The sequence below is a fragment of the Salvelinus fontinalis genome, chromosome 11, assembly GCF_029448725.1.
Source record: "Salvelinus fontinalis isolate EN_2023a chromosome 11, ASM2944872v1, whole genome shotgun sequence".
NCBI classification, from domain to species: Eukaryota; Metazoa; Chordata; class Actinopteri; order Salmoniformes; family Salmonidae; genus Salvelinus; species Salvelinus fontinalis.
In genome coordinates, this window is record NC_074675.1 from 14,294,003 (window position 1) to 14,319,955 (window position 25,953).

General features: G+C 43.4%; 1 long non-coding RNA gene across 1 annotated transcript in view; it reads right to left on the bottom strand.

Moving 5' to 3' along the window:
- Positions 1-4,032: 4,032 nt before the first annotated feature.
- LOC129865106 (uncharacterized) overlaps positions 4,033-25,953 on the bottom strand; it is a 35,602-nt gene continuing 13,681 nt past the window's right edge. Inside the window, exons 3-5 of the long non-coding RNA XR_008761318.1 lie at positions 20,231-20,328; positions 6,616-6,707; positions 4,033-6,478 (exon numbers count right to left, since the gene is read on the bottom strand). This is a non-coding gene — a long non-coding RNA (uncharacterized LOC129865106). The remainder of the gene's footprint in view (positions 6,479-6,615; positions 6,708-20,230; positions 20,329-25,953) is intronic.

The following is a 25,953-nucleotide window of genomic DNA, read 5'->3' on the forward strand; positions in this document are numbered from 1 at the left end:
ATGTAAAGTGAGTGGGTGTTGCAGAATCAGCCAACAGCAGGGGGTGCTGTGTCTATTTCAGTCATTACCCAGTATTGGGTTCAGGTGTGATCACTGAGCTGCTTTACTTATGCACTACCCTAATATACAGTGTTGGGGATCTATGTTGACATTAGTCCATGCTGTAGGTAGGTGGTTGTATGTGTATGGCACGAAGGGACGAATTGTCTTCAATTGGACATTCAATCAGTTCTCATTTATCTTCAAGAACCTGTTCAATGGTGAATGCAATTTTCTTTGCAGGAAAAACCTTTTGGAGTACCTATTGGCTTGTTTTATTTAACATGGACCACAACACTGGATTGCACCAATTGTGGCTTGGCTGTGACCTGATATTTTAAGTTATTCAGACAGGTAGACAACCATATTTCATTGTTCATAGACACGATGGGTTCATCAAATGGAACTGTGTAGCTCTTACAACAATGTCGGGTTACAGTAATACCATTCACTTCACTGACCATTAATAGGATATACATACATGCTGTAATTCAAGTCCTGGGGAAAATGCAGATTGTGGGATTATTTGTTGTAACTAAAACATATATAAATATAACCCTATATGAATACAACCCTATATGAATATAACTCTATAGGAATATAACCCTATAGAAATACAAACCTATAGAAATATAACCCTTTTGTAATATAAACCTATAGGAATATAAACCTATAGGAATATAAACCTATAGGAATATAACCCTATAGAAATATAACCCTATAATAGTATAAACCTATATAAATATAACCCTATAGTAATATAACCCTATAGAAATATAAACATATAGAAATATAAACCTATGGAAATATAAACCTATAGAAATATAACCCTATAGAAATGCAGCAGATATAGTATGCAACCCTGTCTGGATGTAATGAATACTCATGGGAAAAAGGTGTAGATTCACGGGCAGAGTGCGGCAGATGTTTATTAAGCCTTCGCAGAAGGCAGGAAATGTGGTCGCAGGCAATGGTCAAACACAGGTAGGCAGTCAAAAACAAACAGTACCTCACAACCATACAAAGAGAAAGAAAGAACTGAACTAAATAGGGAGCTGATGAGACCAGGTGAGAAACAAACGCAGGTGAAATCAATGAACAAAAATGAAAGACAGGGCTACGTTCCAGAACACAAAGAAACAGGGCTACGTTCAAGAACACAAAGAAAAAGAACACAAGGTTGACTAAGAAAAGAAAAGCAGAACCTTACACTGGATGGTTGTTGGGAGAGAATATAGCCATTCCTAACAGGAATGGAATTATTTTCTTGCCAACATTATCCAGTTGTTGACTGAGCAAAACTCAAACACTCTCAGTAATTACAGGTTTAGCTTGATACTGGACTCAGCAGCAGCAATTTAAGCAATTAATGTTGTTTGGGCAGCTGGGATGCAACACAGAAAAGACCATTAACAAACCATTAAAAAGTCATAACCACTGTGATCACCACCAGATTGCTGACACACTTGTTTGAGGACCTGGGATAAGGAAGCGTTATTGTGAGATGTCTTGCTAAGACATATTTAGCCAATAAGACTCAGCAGCAAGGTTCACTATAGGTCAAAGATGACTAATTAAACTACTGGTATTGAGGATGCATATACTGGCCTTGTCCAAATACCCATACCTACAGTATACTTGAGTTATAAATACTGTGGTAGCCAATTTCAACATTTGAGTACGCTTTAAATCAAATAATGTGTATAAACCCTGGATTGCTGATGCTATATATTGGCCAATGAGAGGCTATGAAGGCATTGGTCGCCATATTCCATAGTCCATCTGTAAATAGCCCACCCAATCTACCTACCTCATCCCCATATTGTTTTTATTTGCTTTTCTGCTCTTTTGCACACCTGTATCTCTACTTGCACATCATCATCTGCTCATTTATCACTCCAGTGTTAATCTGCTAAATTGTAATTACTTCGCTACTATGGCCTATTTATTGCCTTACCACCTCACGCCATTTGCACACACTGTATATAGACTTTCTTTTTTTCTATTGTGTTATTTACTGTATGCTTGTTTATTCAATGTGTAACTCTGTGCTGTTGTTTGTGTCGCACTGCTTTGCTTTATCTTGGCCAGGTCGCAGTTGTAAATGAGAACTTGTTCTCAACTAGCCTACCTGGTTAAATAAAGGTGAAATAAATAAATAAAAATTTAAATATTTGTACTCCTCAGAAGGCGCAGTCATAGGAATGAATGGAATGCTATAGTATTTCACAAAAATGTTTCAAGGACATAATTACATGTATTTAAGTATTTCCTTGTTGTAGTTGGGACAGTAACATTAGCACTCTCTAAAAACTACTTTAAGGAATATGTTTTTATATATTATTCATGTTTATGTCTTATTCACATAATATAATTGTAAAGTATGCATTAAGGTGTCTGTATTAGAATATACTTGTCAAAACGACTGTAGACATTAATAAATGCATTTCTGTAGCTTCATAAATCTTTTTTTACAATGGAGGAGTACCAAAATGGCTATGTGGTGGCTTCCAAACAGCATCCCCCTGTCAGTCATTGTTTAAACGCCAGATGTCAAACTAATTTAGGCCTTTCATTTAGTAGAATTGGCAGCATGCTATTGAGGAAGAGAATCGTCTTTTCAGACACATGTGTGTTTGACAACAACTGACAATCTGCTGGCAGGACAGGCTGTACCAAAACTGAACAATTGGCGGGGAATGCAATTGTGCATTAGATGACACATTCTCAGTATATGTGAGTCCTAGTATGCTGACATGTTTTGCTTACTGCATCATTTTTACTAAACAGTACATTCAAAATAGTGTGTATTACGATTAACAGCCTATACAGTATGCCGTTTTAAAAAGTAGGCAAGACAGATTTTGGACATGACCATCGAGTTTCACTTTCTGAATTAATGGGGAAACAAATATACACATGACTCTGGCTGCATTTACTCAGGCACCCCAATTCTGATATGTTTACCACTAATTGGTCTCTTGACCTATCACCTCAGATCTTTTTCAGAGCTGATCTGATTGGTCCAAAGACCAATTAGTGAAAAAAATATCAGAATTTGGCTGCCTGTGTAAATACAGCTTAATCCTTCTTTGACTGGCATAGTTTAGGATACCTTTGGCTCACCCTGCAGTTGTTTAGCATGCGTTTCACTCGCTGGGCTCATCTGAATCAATATTTGTCAGAAGTTCAGGTTTAATTACAAACTCCCCGAACACACTGCCGAAATTCCACGGATTATCCAATTACCATTTTATTTCCGTGCTGACAAACAAGTGGGCTTCTTTGCGTTCCGCTAATTGCGATAAGAAGTGGAAGCAGCGCTTGGGGGAAAAGGCTACAGGGAGGAATTGTTGAAGAAAGGAGAGACGAAATAGAAAAGAGAATGTGTGGTGTGCCGGCAGCAGTCAGATTTCCTCTAGTTTCATCATGAAACCACAAACTGGATCCCCCAGACAAATGGCTGGTGTGTGTGGGCGGGTTGCTACCAACCACAGTGAAGAAGAAAAACATGCTGGTCTTCTATCAAGTTTCCACTTTAACTCAATCACTCACTCCAGACTGCTCCGCTCCACTCTGCTGTCACGGTTCGCCTGTCCTTGCAATCACTCAAACTCTCTCAGGCTTTCCCTGACAATCATGTCCGAAATATTGTTTGCCAAGCCAGTGTCAAGTTTTAACCCTTGATTTTTTTTACGACAACACATTGGCACAAATGTACAACATTTTCCTTTGACAATTGATGAAAGGATTCAACACAGTGCTCTTACAGGTGTTAGGGTCAAAGGTCATGATTGGGTGTGTTTTTTAATTGCTATTTACATACGAAATGAGTAGGAGTTTAGACTTTTTCAACCCCTGCGGTAGCCTTTCAGCATTTCATTTGAGAACACAAGTTTGTCTAGGTGTTGCGAAAACAATGCTTTGGCGTGTGTGTGTGTATCATTTAAATAACAGTGCAGATGAGCAAAAGAAACAGATCGGTACAGAAGGTTGGCTGAATGCATCATTTATTAATCAATTCGCACCATTGAAAATATGAAAACAAATGAAGAACGGCAACAAGACAAAACACAAAAGAGCATTATTTATTACAGCAAAATCAAAGTCTGCCAGGAGATAGATTCTTAAAAGACAGAGATGCATGTATATACATACAAAGACTTTATATTAATGCATCAACTCAACTCAGGAAAACAGACAGCCACACACAGCCTCAGGCAGTGAATCCATTGGCAGTAATCTATTCCAACACATTCTCCCTGAAAGCTTTGAGGTCTATAGAAAACACTGTCAATAATTGATGCTCCTATCATGTGTTGTGATGTAGATTTATAGTGTGAACATTCATGTACATTAGTGAGGGTGTTGAATTATTACACGTCAGCTATGATGGCAGCTAGAAGTAGGTTTTATGAAGCACATAGAATAACATTTCACGCTTTACAATGATTCATCTCAGTATTCTAATGTTCATCCTATTTGGGGTTGGGAACCTGGACGAAACTCACCTCAGTTTAGATGGCTGTAGTGGACCTACCTTAGCTTGAAGTATTCCATCCATTTGTCAGCAGAGAAATGTCATCCCTTTTCTTAAGGATTGCTTGAACAAGGTTGTTTTGGACTATATCTTAGGACCTTCTTTGGCTTTGTTACAGTACTTTAGTACTGGGCCTTTGTTGGTGGGTCTTTGAGAGTTGCCATTCTGTTTAGGCCTATGTGTTTGGCATTTCTGTTTAGAACTAGTTTTGTTTTCACCCTTTTTTTCTCCCCAATTTCGTGGTATCCAATTGGTAGTAGTTACAGTCTTGTCTCATCGCTGCAACTCCCGTACTCGGGAGAGGCGAAGGTCGGGAGAGGCGAAGGTCAAGAGCCATGCGTCCTCCGAAACACACAACCCAACCAAGCCACACTGCTTCTTGACACAACGCACATCCAACCCGGAAGCCAGCCGCACCAATGTGTCGGAGGAAACACCGTACACCTGGCAACCGTGTCAGCGTGCACTGTGCCCGGCCCGCCACAGGAGTCGCTAGTGCGCGATGAGACAAGGATATCCCTGCCAGCCAAACCCTCCCTAGCCCGGACGACGCTGGGCCAATTGTGCGTCGTCCCATGGACCTCCCGGTCGCGGCCAGCTGCGACAGAGCCTGGGCTCGAACCCAGAATCTCTGGTGGCACAGCTAGCACTGCGATGCAGTGCCTTAGACCACTGCGCCACCCGGGAGGCCCGTTTAGAAGTAACTTAACGGTTGCATGTAGGTCTAGAGTTAGATAGTAAACTCCACCATAACTTCACCGCAGGATATTTGCTTTGTGTGGAAAAGGAAGCCTTGGCTCTACTGGCCTGCACGTTGACCTCTCACCGTGTGTTTAGTGGCTTCTATCCCTACATGAACACATCTACCCTCACGTAGGAATAAAAAGCCATAAGACACAGCAGCAATCTCACAGGAGGAGGAGGAGGAGGAGGGACGGACATCACCTGAAGGAGGGCAAGGAAGAAAAGAGGGGGAGGAGGAGAGGAGATACCGGTGCTCGGAAACTAGTGGAGGAGGAGAAGAACAGTGGGGCAGCAGGGACGTAGGGACGGGGGGGAGACACACAGACAGGGACATTAAGGGAACTAGCTACTAGCAGGGAACAGTCAACATGGACAAGTGGAGGCTTGGCTGGACCGTGTGTGCATGACTCTGCGTGTAGATTATCAGTAACACTTCCCTTCAGATCTCAAAGTGTAACTCATCTCATCTTCCCTGTTTGCGTGTGAGAAACTGCCTGTTTATGTGTCGGTTTGTCAGGTGATTGACATGTAGATTTCACTGACCATCCTCACTCAGGACCTCTCATGCTCAAACCATTAGGAATGCACCTCGGTTTCCTTCCTCACTTATGTACCACGACTAAGTTATGCCTGCGTGCGGGTTATTGTGCGAGTGTATTCGTGCGTAAGCCAGGCACACGGCAATAAATATGCATGACTGTCTGCCGCTGATATCCTGCTTTGTATGGAAATGAGCTTGTGTAAGTTTAATAATGCAATCCCGGTGGATTAGAAAGCCGACACGTTGCAGAGCGGAATTTTAAACAGGGCTCTCCACCTGTGGGCTCCTCATGGCTGGGATCAGACCTGGCTCTCCGTACATCAGAGACACCATGAGAGCCTTCCCCTCTGCAGCCCAGGGCTCTGACATGGGGGCCAACGTTAATGAGGGGTACAAGAGAGGGAAGGCCAACTGGATTCTCATTGAAAGCCACTGTCACAACTAGACCGCTGGGTGGAAACAGCAGGACTGAACAACAAGGGACTGGAGTCAAGTTGGTGATGGGAACTGGAGTCATGTGAGGTTGAGTTCGAGCTGGATTGGAGCTTTTAAACTCCTAGGGCGTGATGGGATTCTTGGGATTCATGGAGGGTGAGCCCAGCACATCTTGTGACCTGTTTTAGAAAGAGGGGGGATGGGGGGTTACACAATTGCAGGTACAATTATGGACATGGTCAATGCGTAAAGTATTATATAGACTGATAACCTCGCTCTATCTCTATAATAGATGTCTTCAGAAGACATGACTAACCTGTTTGTGAGATGGTGGCACCAGACGACCCACCTGTTAATTGCTGACATGTTGGTCGCTGAAACAACTTCTTCAAATGATTTTGTGGGGCCCTGAAAGAAGAACGGAGGGATAGATTATTATAATTATTATATAAAATAATATAAATGTAATGCTGTGACAGTTACTATCACCATTACTAAACATCACTATTGTTAATGGCAGCAGTAAAAATTTAGTTATTAGTACTGCCATTAGCGGCACAATTGAAGCCTCCTATAAGACCCTATGGACCTCATTTGATAGATGTGCAAAAAATAGGTTCTCTTTTCAAAGTGTCCTATTTTTTTCCTGTCTCAATTTTGTTCCAAATGGTTCAGTGTTACATGGCACACAATGAGCAGTGACATATTTATTGTAAAAAGATCGATTGATCTGCCTCAAACTGGCGCTATTGGAGAGACAGATTGCTCAAACATTTTAGCTCCAATAGCACGACATGACAAATGGGCTATTTACACAACAGATGAATAATGACTCACTCTAACCATTAGAAGTGGACTCTGGAACTACCCCAAACTGCAAAGGCCTTGCCATCTATTAACATGTTGTACATGAATAATTAAACTCCTATAAAGTGCTAATTAACGTGTAATTTATGTACTATCCACAGATTTGATTGGGTTCTGGCTCTGATGGATCTTTGGGTGCGATTTCACAGTGGGAACAGATGTATACTCGTGCTTCTGAGAGAGCTACGGTTGCTAGTGATCATTCCCACCCCACTGAGAAGAAAATAGCCCTCATATATCCCTGTAATCTGCATTAGCACTTGAGCGGGAGCCCCGAGACAGCAGCTAGGAGGATGAGTAATGGGCTACTGCTGTAATGGCTGCCCCTGAGCCACACCCCAAAACCAAACCAAACTGCATGCAAGAGAAGAGGAGATGTTAGTAGAAGGAAGCTCCCCTCAACACTGTTTCTAATAACCAGCATCTCTCCAGCTATTATGACACGTGTCACGATGATACACCCGTTGAGCTAAAGACCAAAGAACACATCCAAGTCAGAAAACTGACCTAACACTGTAAGTCCCAAGAAATCATGGAGCAACTCCTCACACAGACGTCTGCACTCAATAATTCAACACAACCAAGACCTGGCCTGAAGACCCCTTCCCAACTTAGCCAACAATTCTCTGAAGAGTCTTTCCCTGCAGCAAGATAGGGCAGCCATATCTGATGTTGGAGAAGCTAAAGCCAGCATTTCACCCTTGAGGATGAAATAGCCTTCAGAATGTCATGATAAAACGCTCTTAAAAATCAAATCTGGCCTCCCCTGCAATCTTCCATTCAGCTTCTTTCTCGTTCTCTTTCTACCTCTCGTTCTCCATAGCACTCCCACTCCCTTCGACTCCTCGATAAGTGAAAAGATTTTAGAGTAGGCAATAAAAGGCTCATCAGGACAAGCTGAAATGATTTCTTAATACGATGGCTTTTTAATGAGAACTGAACGAGACGGCCGTGTGGCTGATGGCAGGTCCCTCTTTATCTACGAGGGCAGGGCAGGAGGACTGATGGCACTTAAACACTCTGGCTGGCAACCCTCTCCACGGTGAGTGTGTGTGTGTGTGTGTGTGTGTGTGTGTGTGTGTGTGTGTGTGTGTGTGTGTGTGTGTGTGTGTGTGTGTGTGTGTGTGTGTGTGTGTGTGTGTGTGTGTGTGTGTGTGTGTGTGTGTGTGGACATGTTTAACTATTCTTGTGGGGACCAAAAGTCCCCACAAGAATAGTAAACAAAGTAAAAATTGACCAGCTGGGGACATTTTGTTAGTCCCCACAAGGTCAAATGCTATTTCTAGGGGGTTTAGGGTTAAGGTTAGAATTAGTGTTAGGGTTAGAATTAAGTTAAATATTAAGGTTAGGAGCTAGGGTTAGTTGTAGGGTTAGGGTTAGGAGCTAGGGTTAGGTTTAGGGTTAGGATAAGAGTACGGGTTAGGATTAGGGTTAGGTTTAGGGTTAGGGGTTAGGGAAAATAGGATTTTGAATGGGACTGAATTGTATGTCCCCACAAGGTTAGCTGTACAAGACTGTGTGTGTGTGTGTGTGTGTGTGTGTGTATGTGTGTGTGTGTGTGTGTGTGTGTGTGTGTGTGTGTGTGTGTGTGTGTGTGTGTGTGTGTGTGTGTGTGTGTGTGTGTGTGTGTGTGTGTGTGTGTGTGTGTGTGTGTGCGACTGTGGATCATTGATTGCCCTTTATTCAGCCTACTCCAGTCATCATTTTTTACTCTGAAAACCTGCTTCCTGCATTGTGAGAAGAGAGCCCTGCTATGATATATCTACCATATGATGACATTGTTATGAAAGACAAAAATATTGCAGTTAAAGCTGCAATATGTAACTTTTTGGGCGACTGGATTAAATTCACATAGAAATGTTAGTTATAGATCTGTCATTTTTGCTTCTTTTACTTTTGGTTTTGTACACCAGCTTCAAACAGCTGAAAATACAATATATTTGGTTATTGAAAAAATATTTCACAACGATTTAGATGGTACAATTGTTTTGTCACATAAACTGAAATTAGGCGAACTATTAGAATTTTAGCAACCAGGAAATGGCAGATTGAATTCTACATAGTGCACCTTTACATTTCTCTGCCTGTTGGTGAATGACTCGGCAGAAGTATAGCATTAGGTTACAACTAACATAACCGTACATGCTGCATTGATTCCGGCTGGAAAAGTCTAACTTTGTAGAATTATTTTCTACACCATTCTTCTATTCTTCCAGCATTCGGGTATGTCTGTCCTTATTCAACGTTATTTCTTATCCTCTCACATCTTTCTCTTTCTTTCATTTATCTCAGTCTCTCTTTCCTTTGACGGCTCTCATGTTGGATGAGTGGTCAGAGTTGGCTGACTTTGCTATGAAACCTGGAGGTCAGATTAGAACGAAGGCTTCACGAGAGGAAGAAGGGGTGAGGAGTAGCAAGACGGAACGGAGGAGGAGAGAGACCCCCTGCTAGGCAGACAACAAAACGTGTTTGCGAATCGCCCGCGTGGGCGTCCCGCCAAGCCGCCCCCCTCACACAATCAGAGCCTGGTGCGGACACAAGGTCGTTTCAACACCGGCTACGCCTCCCCAATTAGCATGCAGCCCGTGGCGCGGCCTGTCTGGGAGCAAACACGTGCATGGCGCGTCGCTGCCCTAATGAGCTGCCAGTCAGCAAGGAGCAGGCGGCAGGCGCAACGTAAAAACTTTCCTGGAGTGTTTGCGTGTGATCTCAAGGGCGGAAGAGGACACTCTAACCTTGAGAAAACCGTCCAGCCATATACTCTGCAGGTCACCCTGTCAGCTCCCTTGGAGAACAGGTGCTAAACTAGTGCTGCTATTCTACTCCACGACTCTGCCCAAAGGTCCTCAGAACTGTGTCTGAACCACTACAGCGCTACAACTTCCAAAGCTCTGTCAATACTGCTTATACATAGTTGCAAAGGCCCTTTCCAAAGACACAAACTGTCTTTGCATGTTCTGTCCCATTGACAAATAACATTAAATGTCAGTTTTCAACTGAAAGTGACTCCCTGTTGAGAGCCAGCTATACAGCCGTCTTCCTGTTGTCTTTGAATGTGTAATACTTTACATCTTGTTTCAGAATACTGTCCTTCAACAGTTTATCAGTCTGCATCAAGTGATGATGTGGTCTACACAGAGTAACAGCAATAACACATTCAGGCCAAGTACACCGGAAAGCCTCTGTAACTGGGTCTGTCGCTAAGAGACGTTATTTACACACAAAGGACAATATTTAGACCTGAGCCATCTCTCTCTGTGCTGAGGACCGATGGTAGGAGGCAGTGGGGGATCTTGACTAGATATAGATGTTTTTTGGGGCTAAGTGAGTGTCAGCTTTGCTAGAAGCTCTGTAAACCGTCTGGAGCGTTCATGATTCACTAAACAAACACACCACATAGTGCCCATTATTCAATTCATGTTTTATGTTAGACACCTACTATTTTACAAGCATATAGAGAGCTGAATGCAAAGCTATGGCTTGCAGGCCCACAAAGTGTATGCATTGGTATATTACACTGATATATTTTAGTAAGAGAGGGGATGTAAGGAGGATAATTATCCAACAGAATCTTCTGCTTCCCACACGTTTGTTCCAGATTCATCCTCCACACCAATCTGTCAAGACAATCTGCTCGATTGCCTTGCCCAAAGTGTGATCAAACAGCCTGAACCAGCAGACTTGGAAAGGAAATAAAAGGACTAGTTTGATACTCCTTTGAACTCTCAATAAAGCACAGTGTCATTCTCAAACATAATAATTGATTTGTTTATTTGGGCATGAATGACTCAATTCATTAAATCATTTCTTCATCCACCCACTGCAGACGGAGGGATGTTGGAAGATGTACTGGTATCTAATGGGACCATTTCTGATAGGCTGCAGCACTGAATAACAAGTACAATAACACAACGAGTACAACATTAAGGTGCATGTAAGTTTTATGTACGGTATTATTAAGATGGACCAATGTGTCATGCCCTTGACTTCTTCAAATCCTCTGTAACAGTTTCCCATCATTACATAATCACACATCTACATAATGGCACATCTACAATCAAGGCTATGTGAAAGCAAGTCACGCCTCGTAAAGCCCCGACGGAGTTCGCTAACTGTCTTTTTTGTCATTGCATCCGCATAGTGCCGGTCCCTGTCGGCAAAGGAGTGTTCTGTTATTGCTGAGCCAATCACCCTGCTGACTGTTTGCTGGGCCCTATTTCCCTGCCACTAATCTGCCAGCTCCCTGATGCAGCCTCTAAATCAGCTTTCACTCCTGGGCTGCCACCCCATGACGGCGCAGGGAGCATCCCAAGGGCGCCTCGCGGAGCAGCCAGAGCCCAGAGTTTCCATGGAGATGTGAGCGTTAGGACGTGGATGGGCTAATGATGCCGTTATCTCCACTCTAATGGTTCTGGCAAGAGGCCAGGGTTATTAACACCATGAGATGACCCTAACAAGGAGGTCAGCTAATGACGGAGGGCCTCTACTGTCCAAATACACCTGCTGTCTACTACGTGTTTTGCGTGTTTGTGTGAGTGACAAAGAGAGAGCAGTTTTAAGGAATACAGAATGTTGAGGCCTTACACCTCTCAGAATATATTACAACTCATGTGTTACAAACACAATCATCTTTGATACATGATACATGATACATGTGATACATTTGATACATGTTCCCAAACTCGGTCTTCGGGACCCCAAGCGGTTCAGTTTTAATGGTATAACACAGGGTATCCCAAACTCGGTCCTTGGGACTTCAAGGGGTTCCATTTTTTTGTTTGTATTTTTCACACCTTTTTTCTCCCCAATTTCATGGTATCCAATTGGTAGTAGTTACAGTCTTGTCTCATCGCTGCAACTCCCGTACGGACTCGGGAGAGGCGAAGGTCAAGAGCTATGCTTCCTCCGAAACACAACCCAACCAAGCCGCACTGCTTCTTAACACAATGCCCATCCAACCCGGAAGCCAGCCGCACCAATGTGTCGGGGGAAACACCGTACACCTAGTGACCGTGTCAGCATGCACCGTGCCCGGCCCGCCACAGGAGTCGCTAGTGCACGATGAGACAAGGATATCCCTGCCGGCCAAACCCTCCCTAACCTGGACGACGCTGGGCCAATTGTGCGCCGTCCCATGGATCTCCCGGTCGCGGCCAGCTGCGACAGAGCACTGCGATGCAGTGCCTTAGACCACTGCGCCACCCGGGAGGCCCCCAAGGGGTTCAGTTTTAATGGTATAACACAGGGCATCCCAAACTTGGTCCTTGGGACTTCAAGGGGTGCACGTTTTGGTTTTTGCCATAACACTACACAGCTTGATCAAAGCTTGATGATTAGTTGATCATTTGAATCAGCTGTGTAGTGCTATGGCAAAAACCAAAACGTGCACCCCTTGGGCTCCTGAGGACCAAGTTTGGGATACCCTGTGTTATATTATTAAAACTAAACTAAGGATTACTTTATCTTCAGAACAGAATTTAGTGTCCATTGGGCTGTAACAGTGTGAAATCTTGTTGGTAAGAATTCCTCCACAGGATCGAATGGAGGGCTTCTCTCACCACTTGAGAGGGACAAGCGGTGAGAGATGTAGCTGAGAAGTGAATAAACTCAGAGGAAGGTGGTATGATTAATATGCGAGAAGTTACGGCTAGCACACAGACACACTTAGCCCCCCGTTATCGAGAAGCACAGATGTGCACAGCTACTTCCCAGCCCTCCCCTCATCCACATCCATCAGAGAAATGCACCTTGGGAGATTGAGAGGATGGCACCGGCACCAAGCCCACCATCTGCTGTCATTTAGAGATAAATGACGGCCCAAACCTAGGGGGAGCTCTCCATCCGCCTGTCTGGTTCTGCTGCCAGCCCCCGACATGGTGACGGATCCGCCCAACCTTCGCTTCCAAAATCGATGTCTGAGACCCTGGCTGTCAGAATGGAGCGCACCTCGGAGAGAAACTCAGCCTGGCTTTGGTTGGCCGAGCACTGTCTTTTCCTCTGGAGGGTGGGCAGCTGGAACAGCTGCACTGCCACTGATGCCACTTTGTAAAGGTACTCACTAATACCTTACAATTGGTCAGGTTAATCAAGGCAACATGATAATATTTTGTGAACTATGCATAAGGAGCACCTTGGGGAACATCATTGCTCCAGGTCTAGGAACATCCTCTGTTCCCTGGGAAAAGAACTAAAGTTCCAGTTAGCTAAGTTCTCACACTGACTCCACTATGCCACTATGTCACCGAGCCACCAAGCCATAGCAGTCTGCTGATGGGAGGTTAGCGTGATTAATTTCATGGATTTGGAAATGAGCCGTGGTGATAAGGCTATCGCTCCCTCATCTGGGGCTGACGGGGGCGTAATTAAACAGATAGCCAAAGATGATGAGGAAACGGTCTGGAAAGCCTGGGGAATATGAGGGCGGAATCGTCGGCTCGTTTACGCAGGCGGATGATTAGATTGGCGCTTAATTGCCGCCTATGCTATTTTTAGGGGATCTGCTCACATGAGGCGTTCCCCCACTCTGTCATCTGAGCGGTCAAGGTCAGCCCACTGCTCCCCTACTCAATTGTTAAGGCTGTGTCAAAGGGATGGGTGGTAGGCGATATTGAGAAAAGGTGCCCACGAATCATGTCTTTGCCGAGATGTCTCTGAGATTGGGGTCAGGAGTGGGTGAACCGCAGCCTAATGGGAAAATCCAGGATGATGGCTTGAAATGGCACGGCGGTGCCCAGTGAACTTAAAGCACCCCCAGGATCAGTTATCTATAGCAGAACTGTGCTCATCAGTGTAGCTTATCGATCTCTGATATCAATCTCTGCTAGAACTGGTTGACCACTCTACCAGTCTCACTAAGAGTCTCTGTATCCCAATACTGGAATGGTCCTAAGCAGAATCACCTGTTTATCTCTCTGAAACCAATGCTCTTTCAGAATGCATATAACAGTATTCCTAGGGTTGTTGAGGCAAGATTTCGTCTGCACTTAGTCTAAGTTGTTTTTTCTTCTAACCTTATCTGATACACAAGTTGTGCATTATCTTGATAGATGTATATTACATATCCTCTTACACCGGTCTGTTCTCTATCTAAACAACCAGATACATTTCAAGACAGGCTGGTGAAATGCTTGCTCTTGCAATAGAGGAAGAGAAAGTACATTATCAAGCTCCTTCGGGATGCATACTCAATAGAACTTTAGCTACCTCCGGTGCTGAACCACACCTTTCTGCAAGCCAGAGAACAGAAGAAAAAGTCACTTGGGAATTGGAGCCACACAATAGCACTTATTTGCAAATTGAACAGTTCCTATAGTGTTGAAGCAAACAGAAGGTTTGGGTGGTATTACTGAAAGAAAACAGTTTGATAAATTGTCCCCTGGCTAGATCAATATCATAGCCTGATTGTTGCGCCATAGCATCGAAGACTGCGAGACAGAGATGGAGAACTGGATAACGGCATAGATGCCATTGTGTATTTCTCACAAAAGCTATTGGATGAGAGCTTCCTGAGCAAAGAGTCCTCAGTCAAGGCTATTGGGTGAGGTGATTTCATACATACAGACACATGACTCGATTGGAGGGTTCGAGTCTTTCGAGAAACAGAGAGGACGATTGGATGAGACAGATGTGAAAACGTGCTGTAGACGTCTGTCTCATGCTCACGCAGTCTGCCTGAACGGCCATGGTGTCTGTGTTGCATGCCGTTCTCCAAAAGGCTCTGCGAAACGCTAAAGCCGTCCATAAAACCATAATCCCGGCTCTGCAGACACAGAAGACAATAGAGCTTTATCGCTTTGGGTGACACTCTCTGTGTGTTTCCCAGCATCCTCCGGGCTTATCGCGCCACGGCACCCAGCATATCGTCCCATTATCCCAAGCACCGGGGCAGTCCTTAGAGCTGGAGAATGAGCCGACTTGTCAGACAGCAGTACAAAGAGAATCTGTAGCCATGGATTAGAGCGATAGAGATAGATAGATACAGGGAGGGAGAGAGCGATGCAGGGAGGGAGAGAGAGATGCAGGGAGGGAGAGGCAGGGAGGGAGAGAGAGAAAGTCAGAGGGAGAGAGGTGCCTAGAGAGAAAATGAAAAGGATGTTGAAGGCGAGTTCTACCTTATACCTGTCGTGGAAATTCTACACAGGGACAATCACATACCATTTGCAGTCGTTCAGTGAACTCTGGGCTGACCAACTGAATTGTTGCTAAAGGTAGCAACAATCTTTAATCAATCAAAAAAACAAGCAAGCATTCAATCAATCAAACAGGATGAAAGAGAAAACACTTTATTTGTGCAGTAAGGTGTGATTGCAGAAAACACCTCCTCTCCCGTCCACAATCACTCACACACACCCGGACGCCAACTCTCGTAGAATCCCAATATCACCAAAAAGCTGTATGGTGCAGACGAGCACGCACGCCATCCCAAGATCCCACACTTCATTACGTGCCCAGCCAACCTTGACTGGAGTAAATCGATGCAGGATAATAGCCAGCAGACGCCTCCTCCCTCCATCCCACCCGACGGTTTTATCAGCACTGCAGATCATTCCGCTTATCAGACTGGGCCAGTAATAACCCTCCCATATAGCGTCTGTTGTGATCAGTGACAGCTCGGCTCTGCTCTGTGTGGTGACAGTATGTATATGTTAAGCTCACTCTCCTGTTCTGTCTGCCGTGTGTCAGACTCCTTTCAGTTTGGGGCTGTTCTGTTTGATGTATTTTCAGGTATCTGAGATGTTTGTGTCTGTGAATGACAAATAAAAAGCCCTGCACAAGGTTAATGCTACACAGTCTCATGCTCTCTATTTTCAACAATGACATGGGGTTGGGTTTGGATGCCCAGTTGGCTACAATTACAATTATAAAATGCTCGGAACATATCAAAATCTTGGCGTATCTCTCTTTAACTCCACTATTAACATTATGCATCATTCAAATGGGAGAACATTTCTTTGAGTGACAGTTAAGGCATTTCCAATTACCAAACACAGGGTTTTTTCTGTGGAATTAAAAGTGAACAAATCAATTATGGGGATTTGTTAAGATGTGAAGAGGGAAAGGAGGTAGAGTAGAAAAGACAGAGAGTCAAAGGTCGCAAAGTTTTGTGATATTAGAATTAAATAAAGAAAATGTCTAGTGTGGAGAACCAGTCAGCTCTGTCAAACGAACCATTTCAAAAAATGTTAAAGACACTTCTTAAAACAAAATACGGTAGTGGGAAAGAAAGGGTATTCAGATATTTCAAAGAGCTGTCAAAAAGAAAGGTTTGCTCAGGTGATGATGATCTGTCAGCAGAGTATTGATCAGAATTATGATCAAAGACGGCATCCTTTCACCTTACCAGTAGGAAGCAAAATCCCAACTGAAGGTCTTATCTATGATGGAGAGCACGGTTGGTGAGTAAAAAAAATAAAAGAATTGTCATTTTTAGCAGACACTTTTATCCAGAGCGACTTATAGGAGAAATTAGGGTTAATTGCCTTGCTCAAGGGCACATCGGCATATTTTTCACCTAGGCTGCTCCGACATTCAAACCAGCGACCTTTCGGTTCCTGACCCAACCCTCGTAACCGCTAGGCTACCTGATGTCCGATCTCATGGTGTCTCAAAGCTCTAACATTTCTTGCTATCCTCATTCCATTCCCTGGCCGGAGCTCTGTGTAAAACATTTCAAATGCACCCTTCCTTTTTCCTTTCCCTGAGGTAATCACTGCTAGGCATGACTAGATTGGTGTAGCAAACACCACTATCTCCTGACAGGACGGGGACTAAATAAATATCAAAAGACTTAAAAATAGTAAAATATCACATCGAAAGAAAATTGTACTATGAATCAACTGAAAGTCTAAACACATGTTAAATGAAGCCTACAACATATAAATGTAAAAGAAATTCAATCACTCTTCAGCTGTTTAGTAAGTAAATTCCACTGCAGCCGGGCTAGATGTAAGGTAAACCTATCCGAGGCTGGTGTTGATGCAGAGTTAATATTGATGCAGCTGCAACTCTCAGTGAGGCGGCCATTAAGATGGGGAGGGTGATCGAGGGGGTTCTCCAGAGAGGAGGTATCTAATGAAGGAACATCGCTCCTCGACATCTGCCTCCCCCCATCCCCGTTTACACCCCTCCCTCTGCCGCAGCAACCCCATCGCCTCCATCTCTTCCTCTCCCTGTTAGCTATGTTTGTTTTCAGCCGTTTTTCGTAGGGGGGTCTGGAGAGAATGAAGGAGGGGTGCCCCCCCAACACCTTCTCCCCAGGGCTGCTCATAAACCCACCATCCATCTCCATTATGCCCCAGAAAATGCTGTTTGTCACTTTGCGGGGAAAAAATAATCAATATGTCTTGTGGGGGCAGCGAGCGCATTAGAGGAAGCAAATTGATGTCTCTCGCCCCAGCGCGCCTCTCCAGCACACTGCACCCCAACTAATGGGAAACCTCACAGGTCTGGCAGACAGTGTGTGTGTGTGTGTGTGTGTGTGTGTGTGTGTGTGTGTGTGTGTGTGTGTGTGTGTGTGTGTGTGTGTGTGTGTGTGTGTGTGTGTGTGTGTGTGTGTGTGTGTGTGTGTGTGTGTGTGTGTGCACGTGACTGAATAATTGAGTGAGCTGGCCATAGGGAACCGGTAAGTAATGCATTTGGCCAATGGGTTTGGCAGTGTGGCTATATAACTGTATCTCTGTATGTATGTGGCTCCTCCTTCCCTAAGCCTTAGCTCTACTAGCCATCTGGTACCAGGTCTCTGGGCATGTCTCTCTGTCTCAGGGCCTCCACGGAGCACCTTAAAAAAAAACTCCCAGACTGACACTACACTGTCAGGGCCAAGAAACCCCCTCCCCTGATTGGTGCCTTGCAGACAGGAGTGACTCCCACTCACGTCTCATCACCATGTTCCTAGAGAGCTCACACAGCAGAACCCATGTGGTCTTAGCTCAGGTGGTCGGAATCACAAAGGTCCAAGTAGAGCCTGCCAACATCTTTTAGAATCTATCATAATAAGTCTCTCTCCTCTTCCTGGAAGGGTGATGGTGGTTTCATTCAGCCTTAGACACTTGTCTTTAATAGCCCCAACCCTGGGTAGGTTGAGACAAGGTTTGTGGTTGGGTGTCTCAAAGATAAAGATCGGTCGCAAAATGAGAAAAGACACACACACACACACACACACACACACACACACACACACACACACACACACACACACACACACACACACACACACACACACACACACAGAGAGAGAGAGAGAGAGAGAGAATCATTCTCAGAATCTGTCAGAGCTCAGAAGGCTATGTGTCTCATTCCAAGCTCTGGATGGGGGCTGGCACCACAGGATATTATATTATTCATCTATTCGCTGTTGAGGGCTTCAGGGCCTGTCAATCACAATTTACCTGGGCTGTCCACACACTCCCACTCCCGCCAGCTCCCGCTAGCTCCCCCCTGCTCAGCCACACACACACACACACACACACACACACACACACACACACACACACACACACACACACACACACACACACACACACACACAAGCTCTGAACACCTCTATTTTGCACATTTCCCTTAGTTGTAGTCCTTGATCCAAGCAAGGTGATCTAGAGATTATATCCGCCTTACAATACAAACCTGGTTGCTTTCGAGCAGCCAGCAAACAAATTCATCACACAGACTCACAAAGGGTTGACATTGCAAGGTCTTTTGGGAGGCATGTAATAGAGAGGAAATAGAATTTTGTATATTTATGAAGCATTCTCTTGAGTATTTACCATTATAAATGGAATATTTTAAATGTTTTAAGCACCATATTATCCAATGACTTTCAGAGATTAGACAATTAACAACTTTACTTGATTAGAATATCTAATTTCATGCAGCAACAAGAACACAATTCAAAGTTGAATATTTTAAAACTTTACAATGTATGCATGCACTGTCACGACTTCTGCCGAAGTCGTTGCCTCTCCTTGTCCGGGCGGTGTTCGGTGGTCGACTTCACCGGTCTTCTAGTCATCATCGATCCATTTTTCATTTTCCATTGGTTTTGTCTTGTCTTCCCACACACCTGTTGTCAATCCCATTCATTACCTGTTGTGTATTTAACCCTCTGTTTCCCTTCATGTGTTTGTCAGAGATTGTTCGTTGTCAAGTGTTGTGTGTTCTGTGTATAGGTGTGCTATGGGTCTTCATACCCAGATTTTTGTATTATAATTTTCCGTGAGTGTTATGGAGCTAATTACTGGGACTATTATTAAAGTACTCCATGCTACACTCTATTTTTGACTCTCCTGCGCCTGACTTCCTTTTTTATGGTCAGAGATTCTGTCACAATGGCGTGTATAGGTGGCAGACGAAGTCAGGCGCAGGAGAGTCAAAAATAGAGTGTAGCATGGAGTACTTTAATAATAGTCCCAGTAATTAGCTCCATAACACTCACGGAAAATTATAATACAAAAATCTGGGTATGAAGACCCATAGCACACCTATACACAGAACACACAACACTTGACAACGAACAATCTCTGACAAACACATGAAGGGAAACAGAGGGTTAAATACACAACAGGTAATGAATGGGATTGACAACAGGTGTGTGGGAAGACAAGACAAAACCAATGGAAAATGAAAAATGGATCGATGATGACTAGAAGACCGGTGAAGTCGACCGCCGAACACCGCCCGGACAAGGAGAGGCAACGACTTCGTCAGAAGTCGTGACATGCACACATCTCTACTGAAAAATATGTTTTTTTTAAGTAAGCACAGATCCACCAGGAAAAGGCGGATACTTAGGCTGTGTTTACACAGGCAGACAAATTCTGATATTTTTTACACTAATTGGTCTTTTGACCAATAACATCAGATCTTTTCACATCAGATCTTTTTCAGAGCTGATCTGATTTGTCAAAAGACAAATTAATGATTAAAAGATAAGAATTGGTTGCCTGGCTAAACACAGCCTAATCAAACATTCTTCACAGTTAAAATGAGTTAAGATGATGCAGTAGGTGGATATATACAGACTAATGGTTTCAGTATTGATGCACACAGACACACACATGATGACACACCTATGGTAGAGCTGAATCGTCCTCGTGGCCTGTTCTGCTCCAGTCGATGTCAGTCTGTACCACACACCGTCCATAGTAGAATATGAACATCAGTCTACCTGCATAACAAAAACAGAAGAGACCCATTATCAAAGACAGTAAGACATCTCTTATCTTTATCATAAAAACTGTATACTCCACAATCCCTTCCATGTAAATTCAGAACATGTTATCTAGCAAGTGCTATTATCCTACCATCTATCTCAAAGGGAGGATGCGAGCCGATTTGGATCTCATTCTCTGGTTGCTGCTGACAGCATGTTTGCATGGCCATTTGTCTGCCTGTCCCTACCTGACTATGGCAATATGTTAAGACTGTCATAGAAACCTGTGCCTGATTGATGATGACAGCATGTTTGGTTTCTCGTCTGTCGTTTTGTTCATTGCTGATGATGATTAATGACAAACAGTTGACTGTCATGACATATTTAAGATCATAAACTGGGTGGTTCGAGTCCTGAATGCTGATTGGCTGACAGCCGTGGTATATCAGATAGTATACCACGGGTATGACAAAACGTTTATTTTTACTGCTCTAATTATGTTGGTAACCAGTTTAGAATAGAAATAAAGCACCTCAAGGGTTTGTGGTATATGTCCAACATACCACGGCTAAGGATTGTGTCCAGGCACTGCGTTGCGTCGTTCCTAAGAACAACCCTTAGCCGTGGTATATTGGCCATATACCACACCCCCTCGGGCCTTATTGCTTAAATAGACACTGATGATGATTAGGAGAAGTTCTCACTGGCTGCAAATCCAGGATCAGCTTGTGTATCAGTAACTGCTAGATTGTGTATAAGCTGTAACTAAGTACAATGTAAGTATTATAGCAATTTGCAATATGCATTAGTTTGCAAGTAATGTATAATAAATGATGTGCAGATCAGTTCCAGTGGTAGAGCAGGTGCAAATTGGTTTCAGTGAAAGAGACATGGCAGTGTATGCATGGGTTTAGGTGAAAGAGACATTATCATTCTAGTATACAATATAAAAAGCTTCTCTCATGTCAAGTCATTTTTATGATATCCCCATACTCATTTCCGTTCTGATTGAATAAGGAGCAATGTTTGGCAAAGGTGCCATTTTCAAGAAGAAACATTTTGTTCACATCACAGACAGAATGAGATCGAGACGCCGTAGGGTAAATCTGAGCTTTGGCTGATGCCGACAGTGAAACTATGGCAATTAGAAAAACAGTGTGTGAGTTGGCTGGTGCATGCACCGCTGGGCACAAATGAGTCTAGCAGCCCGGGTGACACAGGCAGGCTGTAGCGCAGCCGCCTAAGACATGCCTAAGACTCCCATTGTACCACGGCTAATCCATTTCCACTCTAACAAGCTGCTGCCTCCGACTGAGTCATCCAACTAGTCGTTTCTCTCCCGTCTGTTGGTCCTCGTTCTGGTCCAAACTCAAGCTGTACTGGGATCTGTGTGACGCTAACATGATGGCTCGGTTACAAAAGGCAAAGTCACTCCCAGGGACATAGTTACTGGTTCAGGGACTGTCCACGTTTATTGTTAAGTTCAATGAAAAGCTTTAAGACTGGTGGTGATGATGATCGTAACACCTCAACAAATGTGGGTGTAATATTCGAAGCAGAGCAATACATGTACCATGCACAGACTCAATAATAGTACGTTTGAACCAATACCAGCGCAGTGAACATTCTTTATATGACTGAAATATCCAAACGCGCATTTCTCCAGCATAAGAAGAACATACTCTGTACCTCGGCAGGGAGTTGTGTGAGGTTACTGACTTTCCTCTCGACGTTTGATGCTGACAGGTAGCAAATCAACTACAGTGCATCCTCAGCCGTTCTGACACATGGCAGTATCAAGTACCCTGCAGGCAATGTGAGATGATGGGAGTTTCTCTCTAACCAGTCGAGTTTGAGCATCAAAGCAGCCACAGCAAGCCGCATATATTGTACAGAGAATTAAAACTGCCCTTTCACCATAACACCATTGTAACTCCCGGGAGAGACCATGGAGAAGATATTAGCACGTCTCCAGTCTGGTATCATGAATGGGATCATGCTCTTCATCACTTATGACATGTAACCCCATTTATTTAAAAAATGTAAACACTGCCACAAAATCTATTCTCTACAATTCATTTTGGTGATGGAGTGGATTTTGTACAGACAATCTGGTCATAATCGGTAGACCTACTGTCCAAGTTAGTAGTTCCTTTTCATATCGTTTAATAATTCAAATGATTGTGACAAATACCTATCTGGATGTTAGTCCAAACAGAGGCAGATTTTTTAGCAATAGCATTACCTCCCATGAATGCTTTTCCCTCACTAGAGACAATAAAACTAGCAGAAATTGTCCCCCTCTAGGTCATGGGGGCTCTAAAGCTGGTTTAAACAGTCCAGAGCACAGGGGCTCCCAAAGCCAGGTAGAGGCTTGCAGAGACCTTACAAGGACTCACAGAGTGGAGACATGCGGCTCTCCTAATGAAGCCCTTAGAGACACACAGGAGTGACACATGTACTGCCTTTAAAAGGTCCCATCGAGACTGGAGGTTGGTCCTCCACTTTTTTTCTCTCTCAACTATTCTATTTTTATCTGCCTCTAGCCTTCCCCCGCTATAGGCCCGTGACTCTGGAAATTAGAAGAAAGTGTTTATTACATTTAAAAAATCATGGAGGTCCTATTTCAAAGAAAATTGTGTTTTGGCCAATTTCGGCCTGTCTCTGTCTAAGCTGCTCCCACTTTACAATAAGTGTCCCTCAGACCATGTTGAGTGTAATTACGATTGTGAGTTAATTTGTAAATCCTTGAAATAGGATGCATGATGCAAACAGGTATTGATGTGTAACAATGTATAACTAAACTGTAGCTGTCTATAAAACGACCATGTAAATAAATCGTTCGTTTGATTGTGGTTTATTGTCTTAAAAAGTCAGCAGTAGACATTGGTTCAACTACTTGTTTTGTTATTTAAACACTTATTTTCTGTGTGTTTGAGTATTTTCAGATAATGTGACCCGAATCCACTACTTCTATTGAAGTATTTTTAAGTATTTTCAAAGACTTATTTAAAATACTATTTTTAAAATACTTGGGTTAAATGCATGGGAGTGTAGTTGAGTTAGTCTATTTGAGTATTTACAAATACATTCCATTATTCAACTACTTTTCAAATAAAAATATCTAAATACTTACTTCCAGAGGTCTTTGAAGTAATTGAAATACGCTAAATAGTATTTAAACGCAGGTCTGGTCACCAACAGACCAACATGCTTCTGAAATACCAAAAGATGACCAAGTGAGAGTCCTCCACATCACACATAACATCAACAGTCACCACATCTCACATAACATCAACAGTCACCACGTCTCACATAACATCAACAGTCACCACGTCTCACATAACATCAACAGTCACCACGTCTCACATAACATCAACAGTCACCACGTCTCACATAACATCAACAGTCACCACATCTCACATAACATCAACAGTCACCACATCTCACATAACATCAACAGTCACCACGTCTCACATAACATCAACAGTCACCACATCTCACATAACATCAACAGTCACCACATCTCACATAACATCAACAGTCACCATGTCTCACATAACATCAACAGTCACCACATCTACATTTACATTACATTTAAGTCATTTAGCAGACGCTCTTGTCCAGAGCGACTTACAAATTGAATCTCACATAACATCAACAGTCACCACGTCACACATAACATCAACAGTCACCACATCTCACATAACATCAACAGTCACCACGTCTCACATAACATCAACAGTCACCACATCTCACATAACATCAACAGTCATCACATCACACATAACATCAACAGTCACCACATCTCACATAACATCAACAGTCACCACATCTCACATAACATCAACAGTCACCACATCTCACATAACATCAACAGTCACCACGTCTCACATAACATCAACAGTCACCAGGTCTCACATAACATCAACAGTCACCACATCTCACATAACATCAACAGTCACCACATCTCACATAACATCAACAGTCACCACATCTCACATAACATCAACAGTCACCACGTCCCACATAACATCAACAGTCACCACGTCTCACATAACATCAACAGTCACCACATCACACATAACATCAACAGTCACCACATCACACATAACATCAACAGTCACCACATCACACATAACATCAACAGTCACCACATCTCACATAACATCAACAGTCACCACATCTCACATAACATCAACAGTCACCACATCTCACATAACATCAACAGTCACCACATCTCACATAACATCAACAGTCACCACGTCTCACATAACATCAACAGTCACCACATCTCACATAACATCAACAGTCACCACGTCTCACATAACATCAACAGTCACCAGGTCTCATATAACATCAACAGTCACCACATCTCACATAACATCAACAGTCACCACATCTCACATAACATCAACAGTCACCACATCTCACATAACATCAACAGTCACCACGTCTCACATAACATCAGCAGTCACCACATCTCACATAACATCAACAGTCACCACATCACACATAAGATCAACAGTCACCACGTCTCACATAACATCAACAGTCACCACATCACACATAACATCAACAGTCACCATGTCTCACATAACATCAACAGTCACTACATCTCACATAACATCAACAGTCACCACGTCTCACATAACATCAACAGTCACCACGTCTCACATAACATCAACAGTCACCACGTCTCACATAACATCAACAGTCACCACATCTCACATAACATCAACAGTCACCACGTCTCACATAGCATCAACAGTCACCACATCTCACATAACATCAACAGTCACCAAGTCTCACATAACATCAACAGTCACCACATCTCACATAACATCAACAGTCACCACATCTCACATAACATCAACAGTCACCATGTCTCACATAACATCAACAGTCACCACATCTACATTTACATTACATTTAAGTCATTTAGCAGACGCTCTTGTCCAGAGCGACTTACAAATTGAATCTCACATAACATCAACAGTCACCACGTCACACATAACATCAACAGTCACCACATCTCACATAACATCAACAGTCACCACGTCTCACATAACATCAACAGTCACCACATCTCACATAACATCAACAGTCACCACGTCTCACATAACATCAACAGTCACCACATCTCACATAACATCAACAGTCACCACATCTCACATAACATCAACAGTCACCACATCTCACATAACATCAACAGTCACCACGTCTCACATAACATCAACAGTCACCAGGTCTCACATAACATCAACAGTCACCACATCTCACATAACATCAACAGTCACCACATCTCACATAACATCAACAGTCACCACATCTCACATAACATCAACAGTCACCACGTCCCACATAACATCAACAGTCACCACGTCTCACATAACATCAACAGTCACCACATCCCACATAACATCAACAGTCACCACATCACACATAACATCAACAGTCACCACATCACACATAACATCAACAGTCACCACATCTCACATAACATCAACAGTCACCACATCTCACATAACATCAACAGTCACCACATCTCACATAACATCAACAGTCACCACATCTCACATAACATCAACAGTCACCACGTCTCACATAACATCAACAGTCACCACATCTCACATAACA